A 6,024-nucleotide genomic window follows, 5' to 3' on the forward strand; every position below is an offset into this window, starting at 1 on the left:
TCCTCCTTTGTCTGCGTCTTTTGGATGTTTCCTCTTTTATTTTTAATTTTTTGTCTGTGTATTTTGGATGTTTCCTCTTTTATTTTTAAATTAACGGATTAATTAATTAGGGGTATTTTAGTCTAGGGGTTAAAGCGTTTTAGGTGTAAAGTATAAGAGGGGAATTTTACTCAGGGTTAGTGACCTTAGGTTTAGGGCCATGTTTGGGGTCAAGGTTAGATAATTGTACCCATTAGGGTAAAAACCGTCAGGTGTCTAGAATTCACATGGTCACTCAGGGCTAAGTTTTAGGCGTCAGAGGGGAATTTTACTCAGGGTTAGTGACCTTAGGTTTAGGCCCATGTGTAGGTCGAGTTTTTAGATTAACAAATTAATCAATTAGGGGTATTTTAGTCTAGGGGTAAAAGCTTTTTAGGTGTCAGGTATAAAAGGGGAATTTTCCTCAGGGTTAGTGACCTTAGGTTTAGGTATCTAAGAATCCAGAAATCAGAACAGGTCTGATCTCGGTTAGGCACTGGCACACATTTCAAAGGCCCGCTTCAGTCCCAACTCCAAAAAAGAACCCCCTCCAACAGCACCTCCACATGTTTTATTTGTTCCCATTGTTCTAAATGTTGTCTCATAGAGTCTGTGTCCTGTATCTCCTCCAAACAGGTGTATATTTATTGGTCTGATGTTGTTTTAATATTGTGTATATGTATATTTATGTATTTAAAACCATCATGATAAAAAATCAGTAATATATTTATTAGTGCAATTTAAGCAATCATGATTAAGTAATATATTCTATTAACTCTCACAAGTCCCCACATGTCCATCAAGTGGTAAAACGTTATATTGTGCATCTCTATCTACCCCATGACCTTTTGACCCCTGTATTATATTTTAAAGACTGAAATTGTTGTTACTAAACAGATTACTTTTTCTTGAGTTAATTAAATGTACAAAATCAATGTAATTAGCAAAACAGGGCCACAACACCAAGGGTTCACCGTGTCAGGGCTGGGACGCCGAGGGCCCACCACCCAAGGGCTGCAAAATCAAGGTGCACGCCAACCAGGTGCACCCCAATCAGGTGTTCTCCTGCCAGGGGTATTCGCCCAAGGTCTACCATCTCTAGGTGTAAGGTTTGAGGTGGGTGATTTCATTAGGTCTACCATCTCTAGGTGTAAGGTTTGAGGTGGGTGAATTCATTAGGTCTATCAACTCTAGGTGTCAGGTTTGAGGTGGGTTAGGGTTAGGGTTAGGGTTAGGTTAGGTTAGGGTTAGGGTTAGGGTTAGGGTTAGGGTTAGGGTTAGGGTTAGGGTTAGGGTTAGGGTTAGGGTTAGGGTTAGGTATCTAAGAATCCAGAAATCAGAACAGGTCTGATCTCGGTTAGGCACTGGCACACATTTCAAAGGCCCGCTTCAGTCCCAACTCCAAAAAAGAACCCCCTCCAACAGCACCTCCACATGTTTTATTTGTTCCCATTGTTCTAAATGTTGTCTCATAGAGTCTGTGTCCTGTATCTCCTCCAAACAGGTGTATATTTATTGGTCTGATGTTGTTTTAATATTGTGTATATGTATATTTATGTATTTAAAACCATCATGATAAAAAATCAGTAATATATTTATTAGTGCAATTTAAGCAATCATGATTAAGTAATATATTCTATTAACTCTCACAAGTCCCCACATGTCCATCAAGTGGTAAAACGTTATATTGTGCATCTCTATCTACCCCATGACCTTTTGACCCCTGTATTATATTTTAAAGACTGAAATTGTTGTTACTAAACAGATTACTTTTTCTTGAGTTAATTAAATGTACAAAATCAATGTAATTAGCAAAACAGGGCCACAACACCAAGGGTTCACCGTGTCAGGGCTGGGGCGCCGAGGGCCCACCACCCAAGGGCTGCAAAATCAAGGTGCACGCCAACCAGGTGCACCCCAATCAGGTGTTCTCCTGCCAGGGGTATTCGCCCAAGGTCTACCATCTCTAGGTGTAAGGTTTGAGGTGGGTGAATTCATTAGGTCTACCATCTCTAGGTGTAAGGTTTGAGGTGGGTGAATTCATTAGGTCTATCAACTCTAGGTGTCAGGTTTGAGGTGGGTGAATTCATTAGGTCTACCAACTCTAGGTGTCAGGTTTGGGGTGGGTGAATCCATTAGGTCCACTAAATCTAGGTGTAAGATTTGGGATGATAAGTTTCGTCAATTCCAGTGGCTTTAGGTGTTAGGTGTATGGGGGTGTACACCATAAAATAGGGTGTCTTTAGGTGTCAGGTGTGATGGGTTACATGCATAACATTTTGGGACTTAAGATTTAGGAGGAGAATGGGTACACGATTAATAATCAGGGTGTTACTTGGGGCCTGCTGGGTCATGCCAGCAGACACACCTGAACTCCATAAGAATTCTTATCATTATTGTGTGATTTTAAAGATAAGAGACACAGACTCTAAGGTCTCCAACACACTGACCAAAAGAAAAAAAAGGAAAAACCAGACTTAGAAGAAAAATAACCATAAAAATGATTAAAATAGAAAGATGGACAGTAAGGTTACGCTTCGTTGAGGCCTCTGGGGTAGAGAGAGTCCAATTTTTTAATCCAGACCCTCTCCGCCCTGAGCCTCTCCGAGAGCGTCCAAAAGGGGTTCGACTCCAATCCTGAAACTCTGAGGGCATCTAGGCCATGTATTAAAAAGTGTCTAACTACATATCGTCTCTTTTCAATTTTATTACGAATGTTATACGAATGCTGATAGATTCTAAGTAACAATTGGTTCTTTGTCTGCCCCACATATTGTTTGTGGCATTTGGAACAAGATATGAGATAGACACAGTTTGAGACATGTGCTGACATGTTTCTCTGCACTTGGAAGAGTTGTTTGTTGGTTTTATTCTGGACCATTCTTTTGCCCACAAAGTGCTTATAAACCCCAGATTTACTCACTTTACAGGATGTTGTGATTTTACTAGAAACCAAGGTATCCAATAAGTTCTTGTTTCGTTTGTAAGCCGCTATCGGTCTATGTTTGGTCAGAAATTTAGTTGGTTCCATGAATTTGGTGAAATTTTCCTTGGTTGCTCTATTTAATTGAGTACTTTGTTGTGAATAGAAGGAAACTAATGGTATGATTTTGTTTCTAATCTGTGTTTCCTTGGTTGGATTAGTCACAAAGTTAGTGAAGGCCCTAAGCACACTCCTCAAATAGCTTCTCGAGTACCCTCGCTTCTTCAAAGCTTTAAAGAGGATTCCTACAGCAATCTTAAACTCAGATGTTTGTGAGCATATTCTATGAAAGCGAAGAAGCTGTGATTTAAGAATTCCTTTAAAAGTATGCTTAGGGTGGTAACTGGCTCTGTGTAATAATGAGTGAGTGTCTGTGGGCTTAAAATACACTTTGTAGTCCAACTGATTGGTCATTTCAAATTTGGGTCCTTTGTAGGTGATGACATCAAGAAAGTTAACTGAATTTTCATCAATTTCGTATTTTATCCTGATGGATTTTTGATGACGGTTCAGATGATCAGCAAATTCAATAAACTCCTCCTTACCGTATGTCCAGATGCCCCAGATGTCATCCAAAAATCTAAAATACGAGAAGGGCTGGAGATGAAAAGAGGACACCGCAGTTTGTTCCCAATGGGCCATATAGATATTGGCGTAAGAAGGGGCGAACTTCTTGCCCATGGCCGTCCCCTTAGTTTGTAAATAAAATTTAGAGCCAAATTCAAAATCGTTTTTAGTCAAATTAATTTCTAGTAGTTTTAAAATAAAATCATCTGGTCTTTTCACGTCAGGATATTTGTTCATGCAATCTCTCACGGCAGCCATACCGACTCCGGTCTCTATATTGGTGTACAAACTGTCGATGTCCATGGTGAAGAGAAATGAATTAGATGGGAGAATAAGATTTTTTGTTTTAGAGATAAAATCATAGGTGTCTTTTAGGTAACTACCATGACGTTGCGAAATGGGACTAAGGAAATACTCAATATATTCTGCTGTAAAATAAGTCTCACTGTCGCAATCCGACACGATAGGCCTCCCAGGAGGTATTTTATGTGGTGTACTCCACTTTTCTGGTTCTTTGTGTATTTTTGGTAACAAATAAAATCTTCTTGGTCTCGGTGTACCAGAACCAGACAAGTAATCTCTCTGTTTCCCACTAATTATCTTTTTCTCATACATCTCATTTAAAATTTCTCGTACTTCCAGTATGGTTTTTGGATAAATTGGTTCTGTGAGAGAGCAATAGTGCTCTGTCACAGAAAGTTGCCTTTTTCCTTCCCAAAGATAATCTGTTTTACTCATGATGACGACTGCATTACCCTTGTCAGCTGGTTTGATAACGATGTCACAATTGTTTTTAAGTTCATGAATTGCTTTTCTCTCACTTTTACTCAAATTCTGTCTTTCTAGAAGGCCCCAATTCAGGTGTTGATACGCATACCGATCTGCTCTAATTAGAGAAACCACCTGGGGTGGCAAACTAGACAAGGCAGGTGTCCAATCAGAATTATGAGTAAAAGGAGTTCTTTTTTTCTCACTTTTTTTGCCTTCAAAAAAGGCGTCTAATTTAATACGCCTATGATAGGCCTGTAGGCTCTGCAATAATTCTAATTTTTGTGTTTTGACGTTATCGGGGACCATAACAAAGGAAAGGCCTTTCTTCAAGATCGCCCGCTGTCCAGTTGTCAAGACGAGCGGGGACAAATTTACGATAAGTTTTTCTTGACTACCTATTGGGTTGACGGCGTCGGCAAGTTTAGCGACCGAACCCAATGTTCTAACATGTATCTGCCCGTTGCAGCTGTCCAGTGCAAGTTATCGCTTTCGACCTGAAACTGGGCAACGGGCAACAATTGGAGAAAGTTGAGACTGTCCTTGATGTACTTGTTTATGTCCTCAAGGTATCTTTGTTCATCAATCGGAAGCAAGTCACAATAATTGATCATCGGAACTACGATCTCGGTATGCGGTAATCGGGTTCTGGCTACTCTGTAAGCCCTCTGTATCTCTTTGTTCGTTGAAGTAAAACATCTCTGAGATCGGTTATTTAATCCAAACGACAACAACAACACTTCCGGTTCCATCGCGATTGTGGCTTTTTCTATGAGATTGCCCGCGTGTTGGAACTTCGCGCCCGGGAAGCTGTCTATTTGAAGATCAGAGATGTTGAAGGCCGGGATCCTGGAAACGTTAGAATCCCCGATTATCACATACCTTTTCTTTAGGTTCAGGCTCCAGTCAATTTGTTTACGGTCTGTGTTTATGTGACGGTATGGTCTGCCGACCGATTTTGGTGTCGGTGGAGCTATTATTGTGATTTGCTTCTGAGGTGTTTGTTCTATCTGCAGTGATTGGGTTGTGCGTTCCTCTTCTATGGGTCGCATAACAATCTTCTGTCCCTCTTCCTTTTCCACCACCTTTGTGGGTGTGATACGTGCTAAAGAGCTAACAGAATACTCAGAAATTTGATAGTCCAGAGAATCATCAGAAGAAAAAAGAGGAAGGCTCTGAATTCTAGAAGAAGAAGAAGAAGAAGAAGGGAGTGACTTTTTAGTCTCTTCAACCTTAGATGTGCTGGGAACAACGTTAGACGTGCTCGGACCAGCCTCAGTATGTGTACGTTTTGGTTCTTCTGAAACGACAATTTTTTCGTCTCTTTTCAAAATTCCTTCCTGAACCAAAATGTCAGTAATCTCCTTATAACGTTTCAGCTGTTCCTCATTAAAATCCTCCGTAAATGTCCTTTTCGTAACCTCTTGTGTATCAGTAACCTCTGTGGCCATGTCTGTGGCCAGATCTTGAGGTTCCTGATCCACATCAATCTCCTCTGCAAGAATTCTGCGTCTTGCACGTTGCAGTGGAGATCTTTGAGGTAAGGCTGGGGTGGGCTGTATGCCCGGTTTGGGCACCAGAGGGGGAAACTCCTGATCAAACGACCAGTCAGACCTATTAGGTGGGGGACTGGATGGAGTTCTTACATCCTCCCACCTTCTAGGTGATGTCTGTACCTCTACATGTAT

The sequence above is a fragment of the Barbus barbus genome, assembly GCF_936440315.1.
Source record: "Barbus barbus genome assembly, chromosome: 30".
NCBI classification, from domain to species: Eukaryota; Metazoa; Chordata; class Actinopteri; order Cypriniformes; family Cyprinidae; genus Barbus; species Barbus barbus.